Consider the following 23,782-nt stretch of genomic DNA (forward strand, 5'->3'; position numbering starts at 1 on the left):
ATAAGTTCTGAAACTTTTTCCCCCTGAAATCCACAACTACATTTTATTTGGCTACAACCTTCTTAACTATTTGAGGTAGATTGTACTACTTTCACAAATATTTACTCTCCCTTTACATCTTCTTGGGGAAGAGTAAAATTCCCCACTTCATGGATAATGATTTTGTCCATGTGACTTACTTTGACCAACAGAATGGGCAAGAATGGGACATAAGCCACATACCAAGGAAAAACTTAAAATGCTCATGAGTTCCTTGTTTTGGTCTCTCTCACTTTGGCTCTCTCCACAAGGAAAGATCTCTTCCATTTGGCAAACTTCTTTGGCCTTGGTCATAAGATAACAGACATATGGCACCAATGCAATCTTCATCAACAGTCTGGAGCAGAGCCTCCACAGCTAACCTATAGGACCATTTGTGAAAATTGTGTGTTGTTGCAAATTACTGTCGTGCTGGATCCCTTGTTATACATCATCAATACAGCAAAAGCAATGTGATACAGAAACTGATACCAGGAATAAGCCTGAAGAAAAACATTAAATTCATGCCATTGTCTTTGGAGCCAGATGTGGGTGGCCAAGACACATTTTTGGAGATTATTCTACTCCAATCCACCACTGAGGGGTGGTTGAGGGGATGGGCAGGTATGATGTAAAGATCATTGCAAGATTTTGAACTTCAAATCTGATGCCATAAAAGTATAACATTTTGAGGGGAGGAAGGAATCCTCATTGGCATCATGGTGGATATATTCTGTGAGTGAAATTTAATATTTGTGATCCAAATTATAAATTATGTGTAGATTGTATAATTACACCACAAATATTTATCCCTCCCACTCCACCACTGGAGAATATGTTTTCACTCTATTGATGTTGGGATTCATAAATTGTTTTCCCTTGACCAACAAAATATGGTGGGATATGACATACAAGCTATTGAGACAGAGGCTTTAAACACACTTTTGTGTTTTGGTTTGGCCTCTTACCTATACCTTTCTGCCATAAGAAGAACATGCCCTTGTTAGCTAATGTTCCTCAGCCTACATCTCCGAATGACAGCTAAAATGAACACATTTATTTCTTTTTTTAAAATATTCATTTATTTTTAGAGAGAGAAAGAGAGAGAGAGAGAAAACATGAGCAGGAGGGGCAGAGGGAGAGGGAGAAAGAATCCCAAGCAGACTCCATGCTCAGCATGGAGCACGACGTAGGCTCTATCTCATGACCCTGAGATCATAACCCTGAGATCATGATCTGAGTTGAAACCAAGAGTTGGATGCCCAACTGACTGTGCCACACAGGTGCCCTTATAATGAAAATATTTAAATGTACCCAGAGCCTGGAGAAGAGATCCCTCAGCTATCTTATAGACCTGTAGGAAGAGAGAAAATGTTTTCTAATGTAAGTCATTGAAGTATTATCACCAAAAACCCAATATAAAATTTCATAACAATGTGGGTGAAACCAGCAATCTATATTCCTGAGAAAGCAAAAGTGATATTTCACCTGCTTGCCTTCTCCCTTTCTCCCAGTTTTATATATTTTATATGTGTAATTTATATTATTTAATTACAGTTCTGCTCCAACATATTACAAGGACACTTTTTCATTGATGTCTGTTTTTAGCCATACTTTCTAGGACATTCAAGAAGCTTCAGGAGATTCATAAATAAACTGTTGAGCTCATGAATTCAACCTTGTTATTTTCCTAAATATATTTTATAGAAATTAAATTTGAGAGGGTTGGTTTTTGTATGGTAAATTAGAAAGGCACTGCTAAAAACTGCATTAACCATTACTTTTATTTGGCAAGCTAAACACAAAATAACAAAACCTTTGTAATTTATCTAGTGGTGGCCTCATTGTTTAATTACCCTATATGTTTATTTCATTATATCAATGTTTTTTGTTGAAACGAAATACCTGTTTTGCAATAATCCTGATCTTGTTGATCAAAGCTAAAGGAAAAAAAAAAAACAACTTTGACAAATCAACCAATTTTAATGAAGGAAGTCAGGATAGCTGTTAGGGGTTTAGGATTCAAGAGCTCTCCTCTAGCTGCTCACAGAATTAACAAGGGGATTAGTTTGGCTCATGAACACCTTTTCATGCCAGACTAAACACCAGGGAGCTGAAAACACAGCTGGGATGCTTGGGTTATGTGTGTGTGACAACCCCCGTAGGAACTGCCAGCCAGATGCCCACAGTAAAGCCAGCATTCCTAGTGTAGCACAGACATGAAACTAATGATGCATCCCATGACGCATCCATTGAGATAAACCATCTGTTGGCTTATTCATCCACCATTTTGTACTATAGATGTGCATTAAAAAAAAAAAAATGGCATGGAAAGAAATTTACATGAGGGTGTTTTTGATGAGCAGACACACCCTAATGAGTACACTTCCATAAATTTGAAACTATCATAATGCTCTCTTATGTTACAACATCCACACATTCTGTATGTGACCCCAACAGTTTGAGAAATTAAACTATTGGGAGCAGGAAGCCATCAAATTAACTTACTAGTGTGAAATGTTGATCTGAGGTGTAAGAAGGCTTGAAGAAGGATTAATAGCAGTAGTTTTTAAAAATCATGAACAAATGGCACTACCATACAGAATGGCTAAATTTGTTTCTAGGAAATGAAAAGATACACAACTAAAAAATAGTGCAAACCAGCCACAGCCAACTTATCATTCTGAGTGTTTCTATAATAGCAATACTTATAATAATGACTTCAACAGAAAAGTTCTAGAAAGTTAGAACTTGGAGAAAATATCTGCTTTTATAACAAAGCAATATTTTCATATGGTGTTGTTACTATCATTTGCTTTTTAGACCTATCTCTGCACAGCGATGCATTGTGGACATTTATAAATTTTCCAGTTACTCTGTAAGTGTAGGGGCACCTGGGTGGTTCAGATGGTTAATAGTCTGCACTCAGCTCCAGGAGTCCCAGGATAGAGCCTGACATCAGGCTCCCTGCTCAACGGGGAGTCTGCTTCTTCCTCTGACCCTCCCCAACCTCATTCTCTCTCTTTTGCTCTCTCTCAAATAAGTGACTGAACAATGTTTTATAGGTCACCAAAATTTAGAAAATATTTTTATACAATTTCATATTTGATTCTATTTTCCACCCAATGTATCCTATACTACCATCTGCATTTAACCATGAGACACTTAAGACATGGAACGAAGTATTTCCTGCCTTCATAGCTGGTAATCAGAAGAGTCTAGACTTGAAACTAGATTTTCTCAATCCAAATCAAATTGACTTTGCCATAAGAAGTGATTTTTATATACTAGTTAAATTACTGTTTTCCCTCTTCGTGTAATTATTACACATTGACAGGACAAAAGTTACAAATATGCTATACAATTTTATTTTTTTAAAGATTTATTTATTTATTTTAGAGAGAAAGAGAGAATGAGTCAGCACAAGTGGGAGGGCCAGAAGGAGAGGAAGAGAGAATCTCATGAAGACTCCAAAGCTGAGTGTGGAGCCCAATGCAGGGCTTGATCTCACAACGCCTGAGATCATGACCCAAGTCAAAATCAAGAGTTGGACACTTAACCAACTCTGCCACCTAGGTGCCCTTGTATAATTTTTAACAATATTTTTAAAAGTAAATATCAGACACAGAAAATCCTGACAATTTTCATTTGAAGAATCTTGATTTCATAGCAAAATTATTTTGACATTTATTACAACTTGAAAATTTTATATTTAGGTCTATACTGCCCAGAGCAATCCCTATTAAAATACCATTGAGGCAAATGACTAGTAGTGCAATTGCAGGGTCATAGGGTAGCTCTATTTTTAATTTCTTAAGGAATCTCCACACTATTTTCCAAAGTGGCTGCACCAACTTGCATTCCCACCAACCATGTACAGATTTAGTGAAAAAAAGGGTCATGTGTACCCCAATATTCATAGCAGCAATGACCACAGTTGCCAAACTGTGGAAAGAGCCAAAATGCCCTTCAGCAGATGAATGGATAAAGAAGATATGGTCCATATATACAATGAAATATTATGCCTCCATCAGAAAGGATGAATACCCAACTCTTGTATCAACATGGGTGGGACTGTAGGAGATTATGCTGAGTGAAATAAGTCAAGCAGAGAGAGTCATTTATCATATGGTTTCACTTACTTGTAGAGCATAAGGAATAACACGGAGGACATTGGGAGTTGGAGAGGAGAAGTGAGTTGGGGGAAAACAGGGGGAGATGAACCATGAGAGACTATGGTCTCTGAGAAACAAACTGAGGGTTTTGGAAAAGAGTGGGTAGGAGTTGGGTGAGCCTGGTGGTGGGTATTAAGGAGGGCATGTATTGCATGGAGCACTGGGTATGGTGCATAAACAATGAACTTGGAACACTGAAAAATAAAATTAAATTAAATTAAAAGAAAATACCATTGGCATTTTTCACAGAGTTATAAAAATTAATCTTAAAATTTGTATGGAACCAGAAAAGACCCTGAATAGCAAGAGGAATGTTGAAAAAGAAAAACAAACTGGTAAAACAAGACAAAACAAAACAAAACAAAAACACACACACACACACAAAAACTGGTGACATCACAATGCCATACTTCAAGTTCTATTACAAAGCTGTAATCATCAAGACGGTATGGTACTGGCACAAAAACAGACACATAGATCAGTGATGATCAGTGGAACAGAACAGTGAACCCAGAAACTGACCCTCAACTCTATGGTCAACTAATCTTTGACAAAGCAGGAAACAATATCCAATAGAAAAAAGACAATTTTGGGTGCCTGGTTGGCTCAGTGGGTTAAAGCCTCTTCAGCTCAGGTCATGATGGCAGGGTCCTGGGATCAAGCACCACATTGAACCCTGCATTGGGCTCTCTGCTCAGTAGGGAGCCTGCTTCCCCTCTCTCTCTGCCTGCCTCTCTGACTACTTGTGATCTCTGTCTGTCAAATAAAATAAATAAAATCTTAAAAAAAAATAATGTCTTCCAACAAATGGTGTTGGGAAAATTGGACAGCCACATATACATCAATGAAACTGGAACATTTTCTTATGCCATACACAAAGATAACTCACAAATGATGAAATACCTAAATGTGAGACAAGAATCCATCAATATCCTAGAGGAGAACACTAGGAGAAACCTCTGTGACCTCAGCTGTAGTAACTTCTTGCTAAACACATCTCCAAGTTCAAGGGAAACAAAAGCAAAAATGAACTATTGGGCTTTCATCAAGATAAAAAGCTTTCACAAAGCAAAGGAAACAGTCAACAAAACCAAAATACAAATAACAGAATGGGAGAAGATATCTGCAAATGTCTTAACAAATAAAGGTCTAATATTCAAGATCTATTAAGAACTTATCAAACTCAACACCCAAAGAACAAATAATCCAGTTAAGAAATGGGAAGAAGACGTGAACAGACATTTCTCCAAAGAAAACATACAAATGGCTAACAGACACATGAAAAAATCCTCAACATCACTTGGCATCAGGGAAATACAAATCAAAATCACCAGGAGATATGGCCTCACATGGGTCAGAATGGCTAAAATTAAAAGTCAGGAAACAACAAATGTTGGCGAGGATGCAGAGAAAGGGGAACCGTCTTACACTGTTGGTGGGAATCCAAGCTGGTGCCACCACTCTGGAAAACAGTATGGAGGTTCCTCAAGAAGTTAAAAATAGAGTTACCTGACAGCCTAACAATTACACTACTAGGTATTTACCCAAAGGATACAAATGTTGTGATCCAAAGGGGCACTGGACCCCAGTTTTTATAGCAGCAATGTCCACAATAGCCAAACTATGGAAAGAACTCAGTTGTCCATCGACAGATGAATGGATAAGGAAGATGTGATGTGTGTGTGTGTGTGTGTGTGTGTGTGTGTGTGTTTAAAATGGAATATTACTCAACCATCAAAACAGATGAAATCTTACTATTTGTAATGACATGGTTGGAACTGGAGGGTATTATGCTAAGGGAAATAAGTCAATCAGAGAGACAGTTATCATATGGTTCCACTCATATGAGGAATTTAGAAACAAAACAGAGGATCATAGGGGAAGGGAGGGAAAAATAAAATAAAACAAAATTAGAGAGAGAGACAAACCACAAGGAACTCTTAACTATAAGAAACAAACTAAGGGTTGTTGGAGGGGAGGTGGGTGGCAGATGAGGTAACTGGGTGATGGGCATTAAGGAAGGCACATGATATAATGAGAACTGGGTGTTATATGCAACGAATGAATAACTGAACTCTACATCTGAAAGTAATGATACACCATTATGTTAACTAATTGAATTTAAATACTTAAAAAAAACCACACTATTTAGATCAATTATTTCTCATGAAATCTGTTTGCCAGGAAGATGCAGATAAGCAAAACTGACTAACCCAAGCATTTTTAAAAGGATTTAGGTATAAAAGGTTTGAACTTTTTTCATGGCGTCAGTAACCATAATTTCTTTTTCTCTCACCTACTTTCTCTCCCTCTCTCTCCAGCAAGAAAAGTTTTACTGCTTTAAAATAAACTTTGAACAATGACTTTAAATATGTGAATCCATGTATGTATTTCATTATAAATGGCAGGAAACATAAGACATTCAAGAAAACTGTAATAAAAAATCAACATATATTAAAAAAAGATATTATAGCAACATTTCAATGAGTATTGCTAAGAGACAGGAACAGTGTTATCTATTTAGTATATAAAATGAAGAACATTTTCTTTCAATCTCTACTCATTTCAACTTAAAATAATGAATTCACCTCATGAAAGTCTGGGAGTAACGAGCAATTTATCTTTCCAAGCATGAAGGGGAAGAATCTTTGTGAAAATGATGTACTTCAATTTTCCCTGAAAGTTGGCAGCCCTCCTCATCATTAAAAAGACCTACCTTACAAGGCATCAAAGTTTACCTTTGGCTCCTGTCCCACATCTCAAGACTCTTCCTACCTCTCCTCTCTTCCTGCCTCTTTTACAGAATGTGCTAGAATCTCTTGTTAAGAGTATCATCCCTCCAGATGGAGTGTATTGCCTGTGTATGTCCGTCTGTTTTATATGGGTCTTGAGGATAAATGCCCTAAAACCTAAATAATTACCATCTTAGGAAAGTTGTATGCTTTTATATCATTTATTTAATTCTGAATAGGCAATTTATATTTTTCATTAACTTAAAATCAAAAGGTATTTACTATGAAGTGTCTTCTCATTTCCTTTTTTTTTTTTTTTTTGCAAGTTTTCCTGGTTGCCCCATATCTTACCAAAAATGTCACTTTTATTAGTCTCTTGTGTTCTTTCAGGTATATTTTAAGCATATATAAGAAAAATAATTACACAGTCTCTCTTCTTCCTCATTGTTTTCTACTCAGATAGTAAAATAACAAACACGTGCTTTTTATGTTGCCTATTTTTAAAATTCACAATGTATTTTGACAATTTTGCATCCATTCAACTACATAGGAAATTCATCTTTTAAATTGTTAAAATATGATTTATACTAATATAAGAATGTATGGTTCTAAGTGTAACTTAATTAAAGAGAATCATAATACATAATCAAGTTACATAATCAGTCGCCAGATTTTTTTCCACTGGTGGGCAACTATGAGTCTATAAGGTAACATCTAAAGGGTAATAAGCAATTATCCTTCAATACAAGATCAAACACATTAGATATACATTTAGAAGTAAACAAAAGAGCTATTTTCTAAAGAATAATATGTTTTTAGTGAACATATGTGTTTGATTCAAATTAAATATATCATTTCTTAATAACTGTGTGTTTAGGATTATTATGGAATTAACTATTTCATGCAATGCCACAAATCATAAAATGAGCATGTGTGTAAGAATTTTCCATCTAACAGAACGTAAAGAACACTAGACTGCACTTCTAATCAAGAATTTTTAAACGTAAAATTTAAGACATGCACAGATCATAAATGTCCAGTCTATGTATTTTCACAAAGTGAACACCCCTAAATAACCAGTATCCTAATAAAGAAATGGAATATTTACCAGAATCCTTGAAGCCACCCTCCATGAAAAGAGCATAGAGACCTATTATCCAGACTGAAAACAGAAGAACAGATACCTCTTATGGGAAGCTGAAGAAAAGGGCACCTGGGTGGCCCATTTGGTTGTGTCTGACTCTTGGTTTCAGCATGAACTCAGGGTGGTGAGATGGAACCCCAAGTCAGGCTCCACCCTACATGTGAAGCCTGCTTAAGGTTCTCTCTCTTCCTCTGCCCCTTCCTCCTCTTTAAAAAAAGAAACAAAGAAAGAAAGAAAGAAAAAGAAAGAAAGAAAAAGAAAGAAAGAAAGAAAGAAAGAAAGAAAGAAAGAAGAAAGAAAGAAAGAAAGAAAGAAAAGAAGAAGAAGAAGAAGTTGAAGAAAAATTATTAAGCTTCTGAAAATAATAACTCCACTATACCATTGTCCATACCCTCTTACCCCCCCAGGTTTTATACCAAATGCTATAAAAATAATTCATGTTTGAAATCACAGAAACATGCAGGTTTAAAGAGTGTTTCATACTGAAAAGGTACAAAAGTCCAAGTTCCCAATCCCAAGAGAATATAATAAACTCTATATGAATTTGTGTCTAAAATTGAAATCTCAAAGATTAAATCCAAAATGGAGGGTTTCTAGTACATACCAGCTTTCAGCATCTTTTAGTCATCCAAGCAGTGATAACAACAATGTGGAAAGATAACCATTACTGAGTGTTTCAGTGTGATATAAACTATTCTAAACACCTTACATGAATACCTCACTGAATCTTCATAACAACTCAAGAGGTAAATATAACTGTCCCCATTTTAAAGTTGGGCAAACTAGAGAGGAGCTAGTGTGATCACAATAATTTAGAGTGGGTCATCCAGCTTGTAAGTATCAGAGACAGGGTCAAAGCCAGTCAGTCTATGTCTAGCATCACAATGACTCAGAATGAGTCTCTGAAAGAGTCTAGGAATCAGCTTGTCAAGAAGTAATGGAGCATATGAGGGACTGCAGCCAATTAGGCAGCAGGTTATAGTAGGACTCCAGACACAATCACTCAGGGTCCAGTCATCATTCAAAGTCCAAGGAGATTTAGCATGCTAGTGTTGGGTCCTTCCTCAGCTCCTTCACTGTGATCCCCTCTAACATAGTAACATGGACAGTTTAGAGAATCTCCAAATTTGAGGCCATTTTCTTCCAGCAATGAGTATTCCCTCAGTCAATCTCTAACACTGGCCTCTAGGTAATGATAGGCTTCTTTTAGTTCCACTGGCCTTGCCAGTGAGGTATTATTCCACAAGTCTCAGAGATAATATTGTCTCCCATCTGAGAAAAGAGTTCCTTGCCTTCTTGCATCACTATATTAATAATAATATACAAATATATTAATATGTATATTTCAATGGCTTTAGACAACGTTTATGATCATAAACTCTAATGTAGGTAGACTTTAATGTCTAGTTATGTCATCTGACATTGGTGGTTACCATGGGACACTGACAGAGAAATGGAAGAAGCACACCTACTGAGAACTGCTTCAGCCTAGGAGCTAGGCTGACTTAGGCTGAACTTCAACTGCTGAAATCCTAATTGCAAAGGAAGCTGAGAACTATAATGCTACACATGGGTATTTGGTGAATCATATTTGCTCACCACATGCAGCTTACTTTTCAGATATTATCGAAATTCCTGTTACCTTTCCTTGTTCTGGAGTATTGTTCTTCACGTTCTGGTTGTTCAACTCTGAGTCTCAAATTTCATTGGCTATTTCTCCTGGGAAGCATCTAAGCCCTTTTACAAGTTGTATTTCTGGTGGGGAATGTTGCTGATATCCCGGCGTGGACATAACCCTCTGTTCTAAAACAAAACAAAATGAAACAAACACCATGTTTTAATTTTTTCAAAAAACATTCTAAAAAAATTAACATATTTCAATTTGAATTAATTTCATAATGCAAGAAAAAATATTTCCTATGATTTTCTTCTTGTGGCAGTGATAGAACTTTATAGGTGCTAGAGATAGAACAGTCCAGAAAATATACTGATTGAGCTCTTCTAACCAACAACTTTGATTCTAAATTTCCATGTTATTACTGATTAATATTCTGTATTTTCTGATCATTTTCTCCCTCTTATGTGGTTTACATACCTTCTAGTCACTGTTTTCTTTTTTACTTTTTAATATTTTTTTCTATTTAATTCCTCTTCAAATAAAATATTATAATAGTTCCAAACCACTAATACAGAATTTTAATGGCACTGAGTCTCCTTGTGTCCCTGTATTTACTATGTCCCCAGAAGTTTCATCTTACATGGTTGCATTCAAAACTCATTATTTAACTGTATTTCCAAAGCTGAATAATATTAAAAATATCTTATTGTTAGTTACTTAAGTGGAATTTAATAATAATTTCCCCAGATGAAACTACTACTCTTACCTCCTTGTGCAGGGAGTACTTTAGTTGAGACTCTAAGAGATGTTTGAGGGTATATACATGTAGACTAGAAATAGTGAGTTTTTTAGATGTATGCTTCTTCAGGATTTTTCTCTTTCAGACATTCCACAGGGTACCTTATTGTGCTTTGTTTCAGTGTTGATCCAGAGGATTCCTGATAAACAAGTGTTTGACAATAGTAGGGGGTCCATGGGGCATCTGGGTGGCTCAGTCACTAAGCTTCTGTCTTTGGCTCAGGTCATGATCCCAGGGTCCTGGGATTGAGCCTCAGTGATTGATATCCTTGCACAGTGGGGAGGCTGCTTCTCCCTCTCCCTCTACCCCTGCCCCTCCCCCACTTGTATGCACATGCACACACTCTCTTTCTTTCTCAAATAAATAGAATCTTAAAAAAAAAAAAAAAGCAAGGACTCCAAGATTCCAGAACCAATCAAATCCTATAGGAAGAAACCCAAACCCGGTGGCAAACTGAAGAATTAAATTGGCCTCTGAATTGCAGGTGACTTGGGGCTAAACTGAATATCCTAAATATTACACTAAAAAGAACATATTAAACTGGATTATTTCAGCTGTAAATAAAATACACACATATATTTATACATTATATACACATATATATCAACTCAGACTAGCTTAAGGCAAGAGACAATATAACTGGCAAGTCAAGGAATTGAACTAACTCAGAGCACAACTGGATGAAGGGATTCAAAGTGTATCAAAACCATGCCACTCTATATACCTCTCTTCTCATCCTCGTTCTCAGACATTTTTCTTCATGTGCAACAAGTGCTTGAGATCCTGATTATTACTGCAAACAAGCTGGTGAGGACCAATTGCCCCAAGGTGGAGCTTGGTAGGTAGGAGGGTTAGCCCTACCTATACTGAGCAAAATTATTGTAGAATGACTGAACACAGCACCTTCTTTGTCAAAATTATGTTTAATTTTTCTTGGGCTTATTGTGGCTGTTTAATCATGACTATCTTTGCTTATATGTTCCTATTTAATGTGATTTTTTTAAAAAAAGATTTTATTTATTTATTTGAGAGAGATAGAGTGAGAAAGCATGAGAGGGGAGGTCAGAGGGAGAAGCAGACTCCCCATGGAGCTGGGATGTGGGACTCAATCCTAGGACTCTGGGATCATGACCTGAGCCAAAGGCAGTTGCTTAACCAACTGAGCCACGCGGGTGCCCAAATATGATTTTTTTTTTTTTTTTTTTTTTTAGAGAGAGAGAGAGAAAGAGAAAGTGTTGGGGGCTGTGGGGGGAGGTTGCAGAGAGAGAGGCAGAGAGAGAAACTTAAGCGTGCTCATGCCCGCACAGAGCCCAATGCAGGGCTTGATCTCACAACCCTAAGATCACGAGCTGAACCGAAATCAAGAGTCAGATGCTTAAACAAACTGGCACTCCTATTTAATATAATTTCAATTTACCTTCTTTATCCTTTTGGATTCTATTTTTACCTCTTATGTTACATAGGTTGATAATTTTACATTTTTGCTATTTCCATATTTTTATATGCAAACAATGAATCATGGAACACTACATTAAAAATTAATGATGTACTGTATGGTGACTAACATAACATAATAAAAAAATAAAAACAACTTTACAGCAAAGTAAAATAAAAAATTAAAAAAAGTATTTGTCAAACAAAACATTGAGGTTGGTCTATTCTGTAAATCAGAGGTAGTACATGTCTCAGATGTGATACAGGACAAAGTTCAGATGCTGTCTGCACTGCACTGGCCCTACAGAGATTCCTCTAGAGATTAATGATGCCTAGAAGAGTGCATGGCAAACTTAGATGTTCAGCAAATATGTATTGAGTCAATGACGGTCTTTCCTGATTCTTTCTTATAGGAATTCCTTCACTATAAAACTAATCTACAAATTCAGTGAGCAGATTGTCCCCCTCCATTTACAAATGAAAGAACTAAGAGCATGACAGGCTAAGTAACCTACTGGAGAATAATAGTTGATTCATTAGGTCAGGCTTAGAGTTTGAATTAATATCATGTAACTTGATTAAATATACATTTATAGATGCTTACTATTTGCAAACCATTCTTTTAGGACCCATGGAGATAGATATTACACTATTCCTATTCACCCTAGGCATTCAACCTAATTGGAAAAGTGTGGAAACAAACTGAAACAGAGTATGAAGTAAAGTACTACTCAGAGGTAAAGTAACATGAAGTTAAGAAGAAGATGTGATTCATTTTGATGAACACACCTCATAAAGTCCTTTAAAAATGAGATGATTTTTAATATTCCCTTAATGAATAAATATGACTTTCAGAGACAAAGAAGGGAGAATGCTGGGCTAATGTAATAATACAAGTCATAATTCAAACCAGTGAAAGTTTTAAGAAATTGAATATGCAGAGAAAATAAGTGATGAAAAAGTTGGCATCACAAATTTATTAGATTCCACAGACAGAAAAAATATTTCAGTAATAGTAGTCTCTTTGACCTTTTTGAGGAGATACTTGCCATAGCTCTCCATAAAATTGAGAATTTCTAGCTTGAAACCTTCCCAGTGAAGAAGGAATAACTAGCTGACTCAGTTATGGTGGGCTTCTCTATCCTCCCAACTTTCTCAGTCCAGTGCACCATTTACAGGGTGGGAATACTGCCCTGCCTGATCCCTGCCAAGATGAACACGTTCATTTTGACCTGACCCATTTCACACTGCCTGGGCTCAGTTCTTGTTCCAGTGCCTTCATTTTACAAAGATCCCAGATGAGAAGCACTTGGGTGGCTCAGTGCGGTAAGGATCCAACTCTTGGTTTTGGCTCAAGTCATGATCTCACAGTTGTGGGATGGAGCCCTGCATAGGGCTCTGCTTCAACATAGAGTCTGCTTCAGATTCTCTCCCTCTTACTCCTGTTCACTTGCTCTCTCTCAAACCAGAGTCTGAGTCGTGCCCCACAAGCCCCCCCTTGAGAGAGGTGCGTGCAGGTGTCATCTGGCAGAACCACAGCCTTTTGCACTCTCCGCATGTTGCGCTACCAGAGTCTGAGTCCCGCCCCTCACCCCTCCCTGAGAGAGATGCGTGCAGGCGCCAGCTAGTGCTCCCTTGGACCCGGAGAGTCTGAGCACTCCCAGCCAGGGCCAACAGGAAAATCTCAGTGCGCTATCACTGCTTGGAACCTCTTTGGCAGTCTGGAGCTGCCCAGACAGCCACGGCTATCATGGTTTGGGTACAAGCAGGAGTTCCTATGTCCCCAGAGACCCTGACTGGGAACATGCTCTGTCAGCAGCCAAGGGGGAATTTATGTGCTCTGGAACACCCAGAGGGGAACAGACTGAGGCTTCTCTCTGAGAGGGAGGTCTGGGGGCAGTTTGCTTTCCTCTAAACCTCCAAAAACCATCAAAAGCTGCCAAGGCAAGAGAAAACAAATGAACAAACAAACAAAAAACCCTCCAGAGAACAAAAGCCTGAAAAACTGGTTTCCTCAGATTCCACCCCCTTGATGGGGGCAGGAGGACTTAACTCAGGAAACAGTGCCTGAAAAACCACACGGCAGGCCCCTCCCCCAGAAAACCACCACCACAAACAACAACAACAACAAAAACAAGAGAACAACCACCACTACTTCATAGATACGTTTATTTTTAATTCGTTCCCACTATTCTGGTTCATTTTTTTTATAGATCATTTTTTAACCTATTTACCATCACAGTGAGATGTCCAGTACATCAAATTCCATAATAACATTTTAACCTGAACTTTTTGATACATATACCTGTGTTTTTCTTTTGCTTTTCTATTTTTTATATTTTTACTTTAATTTAATTTTAGTTGAGTTTATTCTTTTTTTATTTTTATTTTTTAATATTCATATAGAGTTAACTTCAAGGTAATCCCCTTCCCCGGTCTATGCTACCCCTATAGGTAAACCAGTTTTTAATCCCCCTTTATCTTAGGAAAGTTGAGTCCTTTAACAAAGATATCAAGATACATCCAGGAAGAAACAAAATAACCTCCCTTGCCCACACTGAGAATTTATAACCACTCTCCCATCTTTTTCTCCCGCCAGTGTTTCTGTGTATTTGTTTTTGTCCTGGTAGTATGTAAATCTTATACTTGGGGTTCTTTTTGACGAGGTTCTTTTTTTGTTTTGTTTCGTTTTGTTTTTATCTATTTTTTTTCTCTTGTCATCTACTTTTTTTTTTTTAAAGATTCTATTTATTTGTCAGAGAGAGAGAGTACACACAAGCAGGCAGAGAGGCAGGCAGAGAGAGAGGAGGAAGCAGGCTCCCTGCCGAGCAAGGAGCCCAACGCGGGACTCGATCCCGGAACCCCAGGATCATGCCCTGAGCCGAAGGCAGCGGCTTAACCAACTGAGCCACCCAGGCGTCCCATCCTGTCATCTACTTTTATCAGTTTTTTTGTTTGTTTTTCTTTATATACTTCATAAATCTTACCTTGGGGACCATTTGGGCTGGGCCTTCTCTTTTATTTTATCTTTCTTTTTTTTTCCTGTCTCTCTCTCTCTCTCTCTCTCTCTTTATTTTATTTTATTTTATTTATTTATTTATTTATTTTAAATTTCTTTTTTCTTTCATTTGGGAGGGGACTCTTGGTTGCCCAGAAGCATTCCAGGGTGCACCTTGCCTGCACCACGGTCGATATATTCAGCTGTATCCATTCTGCCTCTCACCAAAATGACTAGGAGGAGGAATGCCCAATAGAAGAAAAATTCAGAGGCTGGGCTTTCTGCAACAGAGCTAATGGCCATGGACATAGACAATATGTCGGAAAGGGAATTCAGGCTAACAATTATCCAGGCAATAGCTAGGTTGGAGAAAGCCATGGATGACAAAATGGAATTGATTAGGGCAGAAGTGAATGTCATCAGGGATGATGTTCAAAATGTTCTCAATGAGTTCCAATATAATCTAAATTCTCTAAAAGCTAGGGTAACTGAGACAGAAGATAAAATTAGTGATCTGGAGGACAAACAGATAGAGAGAAAGAATCAGGAGGAAGCCTGGAACAAACAGCTTAGAAGCCACGAAAACAAAATTAGGGAAATAAATGACGCCATGAAACATTACAATGTGAGAATTATTGGAATATCTGAGGGGGAGGAGAAAGAAAGAAGACTAGAAGATATAGTTGAACAAATTCTCCATGAAAATTTTCCCAATTTCACGAATGGAACCAGCATTCATGTACTAGAGGCAGAACGGTCTTCCCCCAAGATTACAGAACCTAGAAAGACCTCAAGAAACCTGATAGTGAGAATGATGAATCATAATTGTAGACAGGACCTCTTGAAAGCAGCTAGGACAAAGAAGTTCCTTATGGGAAAAAAAAAAAAAAAAAAAAGAAGTTCCTTATGTACAGAGGAAAGCCCATCAGAATAATGTCAGACATGTCCACAGAAACATGACAAGCCAGAAAGGGCTGGCAAGATGTATTCAGGGCACTAAATGAGAAGAACATGCAGCCAAGAATACTTTATCCAGCAAGACTGACATTCAAAATGGATGGAGAGATAGTTTCCAAGACCGGCAAGGTTTAAAAGAGTATGTGACCACCAAGCCGACACTGCAGGAAATATTAAGGGGGGTTCTATAAAAGAGGAAAAATCCCAAGAATATCATTGAACAGAAATATATGGAGACAATCTACAGAAAGAAAGGCTTCACAGGTAACATGATGTCAATAAAAACGTATCTCTCAATAATCACTCTCAATATGAATGGCCTAAATGTGCCCATAAAATGACACAGGGTTGCAGATTGGATAAAACGATAGGACCCATCCATACGTTGTCTACAAGAGAACCATTTTGAATGTAAGGATACACCCAGACTGAAAGTGAAGGGATGGAAAAGCATCTTTCATGCCAATGGGCCTCAAAAGAAGGCCGGGGTAGTGATTCTCATATCAGATAAATTAGATTTTAAATGAAAGACTGTAGTTAGAGATACAGAAAGACACCACATAATTCTTAAAGGGACTATCCACCAAGAAGATCTAACAATTGTAAATATTTATGCCCTCAATATGGGAGCAGCCAATTACATAAGGAAACTGTTAATCAAGATAAAGAGTCATATTGATATGAATACCTTAATAGTAGGAGATCTTAACACACCACTCTCAGTAATAGACAGATCATCCAAGGAGAAAATCAATAAAGAAACAAGAGCATTGAATGACACATTGGACCAAATGGACCTCATATATATATACAGAACATCGCACCCTAAAACAACAGAATACTCATTCTTCTCAAGTGCACATGGGACCTTCTCCAGAATAGACCACATACTGGGTCACAAATCAGGGCTCAACCGATACCAAAAGACAGAGATTATTCCCTGCATATTCTCCGATCACAATGCTTTGAAACTGGAGCTCAACCACAAGGAAAAGTTTGGAAGGAACTCAAACACCTGGAAGCTAAAGACCACCTTGCTTAAGAATGCTTGGATCAACCAGGAGATGAAAGAAGAACTTAAACAAGTCATGGAAACCAATGAGAATGAAGACACTTCAGCCCAAAACCTATGGGATACAGCAAAGGCAGTCCTAAGGGGGAAATACATAGCCATCCAAGCCTCCCTCAAAAAAATGGAAAAATCCAGAATACACCAGCTGTCTCTACACCTTAAAGAACTGGAGAATCAACAACAAATTAAGCCAACTCCACACACAAGAAGGGAAATAATCAAGATTAGAGCAGAGATCAATGAGATAGAAACTACAGATATAGCAAAGCGCATCAATGAAACTAGAAGCTGGTTTTTTGAAAGAATCAATAAGATCGATAAGCCATTGGCCACACTAATTCAAAAGAAAAGAGAGAAGGCCCAAATTAATAAAATTATGAATGAAAAGGGAGAGACCATAATTAACACCAAGGAAATAGAAACAGTCATCAAAAGTTATTATTAACAACTATATGCCAACAAGTTAAGCAACCTAGATGAAATGGATGCATTCCTGGAAAACTATAAACTCCCAAAATTGAACCAGGAAGAAATTGACAACCTGAATAGACCAATATCTAGTAACGACATTGAAGCAGTGATCAAAAACTTCCCAAAAAACAAGAGCCCAGGACCTGATGGATTCCCTGGGGAATTCTACCAAACTTTCAAAGAAGAAATAACACCTATTCTCCTGAAGCTGTTTCAAAAAATTGAAGCAGAAGGAAAACTTCCAGACTCTTTTTATGAAGCCAGCATTACCCTGATCCCAAACCAGGTAAAGACCCCACCATAAAGGAGAATTTCAGACCAATATCACTGATGAATATGGATGCTAAGATTCTCAACAAGATCCTAGCAAACAGGATCCAGCAGCACATTAAAAAGATTATCCACCATGATGAGGTGGGATTCATCCCTGGGTTGCAAGGATGGCTCAACATTCGCAAATCAATTAATGTGATAGAACAAATCAATAAGAGAAGAGAGAAGAACCACATGGTCCTCTCAATTGACGCAGAAAAAGTATTTGACAAAATCCAGCACCCGTTCCTGATTAAAACGCTTCAAAGTATGGGGATAGAAGGAACATTCCTGAACTTCATAAAATCTATCTATGAAAAACCCACAGCAAATATCAACCTCAATGGGAAAAAGCTCATAGCCTTCTCATTGAGATCAGGAACACGACAAGGTTGCCCACTCTCACCACTCTTGTTCAACATAGTATTAGAAGTCCTAGCAACAGCAATCAGACAACAAAGAGAAATAAGAGGTATCCAAATTGGCAATGAAGAAGTCAAACTCTCTCTCTTCGCAGATGATGTGGTACTTTATATGGAAAACCCAAAAGACTCCACCCCCAAACTAATAGAACTCATACAGCAATTCAGTAATGTGGCAGAATACAAAGTCAATGTACAGAAATCAGTTGTTTTCTTATACACTAACAATGAAAACACAGAGAGGGAAATTAGAGAATTGATTCCATTTACTCTAGCACCAAGAACCATAATATACCTGGGAATAAACCTAACCAAAGAGGTAAAGGATCTGTACTTGAGGAACTACAGAACACTCATGAAAGAATTCAAAGAAGACACAAAAAGATGGAAGACCATTCCATGCTCTTGGATCGGAAGAATAAACATTGTTAAAGTGTCTATACTGCCTAGAGCAATCTATACTTTTAATGCCATTCCGATCAAAATTCCACTGGTATTTTTCAAAAAGCTGGAGCAAATAATCCTAAAATTTGTATGGAATCAGAAGAAACCCCAAATTGCTAAGGAAATGCTGAAAAAGAAAAACAAAACTGGCGGCATCACGTTACCTGATTTCAAGCTTTACTACAAAGCTGTGATCACCAAGACAGCGTGGTACTGGCATAAAAACAGACACATAGACCAGTGGAACAGAGTAGAGAGCCCAGATATGGACCCTCAACTCTATGGTCAAATAATCTTCGACAAAGCAGGAAAAAATATACAGTGGAAAAAAGACAGTTTCTTCAATAAATGATGCTGGGAAAATTGGACAGCTATATGTAGAAGAATGAAACTCGACCATTCTCCTACACCGTACACAAAGATAAACTTGAAATGGATAAAAGACCTCAACGTGAGACAGGAATCCATCAGAATCCTAGAGGAGAAGTTGGGCAGTAACCTCTTTGATATCAGCCACAGCAACTTCTTCCAAGATATGTCTCCAAAGGCAAAGGAAACAAAAGCGAAAATGAACTTTGGGGACTTCATCAAGATCAAAAGCTTCTGCACAGCAAAGGAAACAGTCAACAAAACAAGGAGGCAACCCACGGAAGAGGGATAAGATATTTGCAAATGACAGTACAGTCCAAAGGCTGATATCCAGGATCTATAAAGAACTTCTCAAACTCAACACACACAAAACAGATACTCATGTCAAAAAGTGGGCAGAAGACATGAACAGACACTTCTCCAATGAAGACATACAAATGGCTATCAGACACATGAAAAAATGTTCATCACCACCAGCCATCAGGGAGATTCAAATCAAAAACACATTGAGATACCACCTTATACCAGTTAGAATGGCCAAAATTAACAAGACAGGAAACAATGTGTGTTGGAGAGGATGTGGAGAAAGGGGAACCCTCTAACACTGTTGGTGGGGATGCAAGTTGGTGCAGACAATTTGGAGAACAGTGTGGAGATTCCTTAAGAATTTCAAAATAGAGCTTCCCTCTGACCCTGCAATTGCACTACTGGGTATATACCCAAAAGACACAGATGTAGTGAAAAAAAAGGGCTATTTGTACCCCAATGTTCATAGCAGCAATGGCTACAGTTGTCAAAAAAAAACAAGAACCAAGATGCCCTTCAACGGATGAATGGATAAAGAAGATGTGGCCCATATACACTATGGAGTATTATGCCTCCATCAGAAAGGATGAATACCCAACTTTTGTATCAACATGGATGGGACTGTAGGAGATTATGCTGAATGAAATAAGTCAAGCAGAGAGAGTCAATTATCATATGGTTTCACTGATTTGTGGAGCATAACAAATAACACAGAGGACATGGTGAGATGGAGAGGAGAAGGGAGTTGAGGGAAATTGGAAGGGGAGATGAACCATGAGAGACTATGGACTCTGAAAAACGATCTGGGGGTTTTGAAGGGGCGGGGGGTGGAACGTTTGGGGATCCAGGTGGTGGGTTTTATGGAGGGCATGTATTGCATGGAGCACTGGGTGTGGTGCATAAACAATGAGTTGTTACACTGAAAAGAAATTAAATAATTTAAAAAAAATCCCAGTGATATCTCCATGACTTATGCCAGATGGCTTTTAAGATGGATATCCATATTAGATCAGATGCCCTAGGGTCCATAGCCTCTGATCTTACTTATCCCACTCCTCTTCAAATTTATACTTAATCTCTGTTGGGCTCCCTTCCCATCCAAACTACCCCTTCAGTTTTATTTCTTTTATCTTCTTACTAATTTCCTCTAAGTTCAGCCCACCAAATGACTGGTACCACACTAAGATAGCCAAACCCTGCAGGCTGCATAGCAGAGAAATGTTCTTTGTGTCCCAACACAGACTAAAAGGAGAACTGGGCAATAATAGCATTCTGTTGTTTTTTTGTTATATACTAAATAAGACAAAATGATCAGTCCCTTTGGGACATTTTGTTTGGACACTAGTTCGGAAAAGATTGTTTTCTGCTTCCTTTGATACTATAGGCATTTTGATCATGCTAATAACCATTTAGTAAACAATAAATAGTTTGTACTGGTAAAAGCCTTACAGATATCAAAGCCTGAAAATGTCCAAATAGCAATCTAAAGCAGCGAGGCTAGCTAAATTGTGAGAGTGTCTCAAAAGATGTACCTTCAATGAGGACATTACAATTCCAGTAACACAAGCCAAAAGGAAAAAATTTCATGTATTAGAGATTGGATCCAAATAATTTGCTTGACATCACCTAACAACTTAGAAAACAAACAAACCTTTGCATCCCTGTTAGTGTTTCCTGAATGCTGAATGCAATCAATGTAAGTAATTGCTTTTTAAATGATAATGCCAACACTTCTTCCAAATAACACGATGGTCTTCGGCTTTCTGCTTCCATCTTAGTTCGTATATCTAGCTAAAATAAACATGGTGTTTACACATTTTTCACTGCAGGATCACTAGCAATGTCCCTTCAGAGACAAATATTCTAAAATGTGGTTTCATCATAGAAGAATCTTCAATACATAACTTATATATAAAGAATAAAGAGTTAAATAAAAACTATCCCCATTTCAAGAGAATATTTAAAGAAAGCTATGAATTGGTTTCATGATCAAATTTCTTACTAAAGTTCAAAATATCTTGGTAGACTTTGACAATTTACTATTTTAACTATAATTTATTTAAGTTTTAAATTTATTTAGATAACTTCTTTAGCTGTGGCTTTATTATTTTTTTTAATATTTCCAGTGAAAACATGTGAAGTCTCATTAAATTTAAATAGTATAACAAAAGTGTAAATGGATATTTGTATTGTTTTAAATCTAAAGTTACAGACTTTAAAAATAAGAATTCTCTTGTTTCTATTTAGTTTTGAAACTAATTTTGAATTTGTCTGGGCTGCCATGATCAAAAGTAACCTTTTCAAAATGTGATGTATGGTTCAATACGTTTCTAAAGCCAAAAAGAGTCTCTTATTGATCCATTGATTTCTGAGGGCAATTACAGTGGTTTCAGACGTTAAAATTGCTATTAACTACGATATTGTTTGGGCAGTTGCAAAGCCATGCTATTAGTTAATGTTCAAGCTGATATTGATTGGTTTTTTCAACAATAAATAGAAGCTTACTAGACCCAGTGTTCAACTGTTTCTTTTCTGACAGTTATAGTAGTAGCAAAAAGAGAGCCTCAAACCATGTGTCGTGCAACCTACCCATATCTGAAGCAAAATTAATTACTGCTTTATTTATGTCCAAAGAGTACTCTCTATATGCCTCTAATGTAACAATTACTACCTAATATTATGATTTATTTTTGTACATGAATATTCTATGTTCTTTAAATGCCAGTGGCATACTTAACAGAAAAGTTCTCAAATATTCATCATGGAACAAATAATTTCAAATGAATAAACTTAGGATGGAAAAATTTAACCAGCAAAAACAAGTCTAGAGAGCCATGTACAATAAAACTTTGTGGGCATTGAATTGTTCTAGATCATTGCTGTCCAATGTAGGAACAACTAATCTTATGTGATTATTACACATTTGATGGGAGGTTACTGCCACTGAATTTTAACTTTTATTTAGTTTTTAAAAAGTTAAATTGAAATATAAAGATACATCTAGTTAGTGGCTACTGTATTGAACAGGATATTTCTAGAGATTAAGAAGTACATTTTGGCAATCTTTCAAAAGTGCAAATGTTGTAAGTCAGAAGTATAAAGTGGGACTTCAACCAAAGTCACTCTACAGCTATGAAACACATGTCATAATCAAGTTTTTATTGATGAAGACCAAAAAACACCAAACTTCTAAATAAAGAGAAGATATTTAATAACCGTATCTAAAGACCCTGTAGTTGAGGCTTTTACCTCTCACAATTACTGAGCTAGACAGCAAAAATCACCTGAAGTAGAAGCAAAAATTAATTACTGAACCCTAGAACAAAACTCAAATTAAGCAGACAGATGGGATCCCCTTCAAAAAAAGAAAATTAAATGCCAAAGAGAGATGGCCAACAGAACTAACCATTAGAAAGCAATAACTATTATCAGCATCCAATCATCTTGAACCCTGCAGGTTTTGAGCATGAATTTCCAGAATGTAACTCACAATGCTCCAAGACCATCTACCATGCCATCAAACCTTCCCCCGACCTGGTTAAACTCTGATAGTAACTTTTTCCCTTTAGACTCATTGTTTGGCCACTGACTGCTTTAATTTGACTTCCTCTCCTCTAGTTTAAGTAATCCATTCTATAGTTACTAAGTATCATGTACATGCTGTTCAGTGTTCTATGTACTGAGATATAGATCTCAGCAAGACAGACCAAAATCTCTGTTCCCAAAGCTTAAAGAGAGGGAAATGCAGAAAATGAACAACCTACATAATTGAAATACATCATACGCTAATGAATGTCAAGTGCTAAGGAACAAAATAAAGAATAGGGCCAGGAGGGTGTGTGTGTGTGTGGTAAAAGCCTTACAGATATCTGTATGCGCACGCTTAGGATGCAAAGGAACATCATAAGGGCATCCATAGGAAGATGTGGGGGAACATATCAAGCAGGGGTTTAGAAAAAGGTGGGAGGCATTCCTGGGTGGCTCGGTCAGTTCAGCATCTGATTTGATCTTGGCTCAGGTCTTACTCACAGTGGTGAGGTTAAGCCCCACATCGGGCTGGGTGTGGGAAATGCAATTCTCTGAGACAGAAGCATGCCTTGTTGTTTTTAGGCAAAGAAAAAAAAACTGTGTAGTTGGAACAAAAATGCAACAGGAGCAGAGTCTCCTAGCACATCAGAGACACAATAGGGGCCAAATAGTGTAGACTTTGAAGGCTATTTCAAAGTCTAACTTTTATTCTGAATAATATGGGAAAACGTGAAGTAACACGACCTTTGATAGTCGCTCTACCACTCAGACTACCATGTTGACCTGAGATTACAAGACGTTGAGAGCAAGAACAAAGAGATCCAGTTTAGGAGGATTATGAGACTTTATAGTAGCCCAGGTAAGAAACGATGGTAGCTTGAACCAAGTGGCATCTGTGGAGGTGGAGAGAACTGATCAATTTCCAGACATGGTATTTAAAGGAACAATTAAGGCACTGGATGGACTGGATAGCTCTATAATAG

This window comes from Martes martes, assembly GCF_963455335.1.
Source record: "Martes martes genome assembly, chromosome: 1".
Lineage (NCBI taxonomy): Eukaryota > Metazoa > Chordata > Mammalia > Carnivora > Mustelidae > Martes > Martes martes.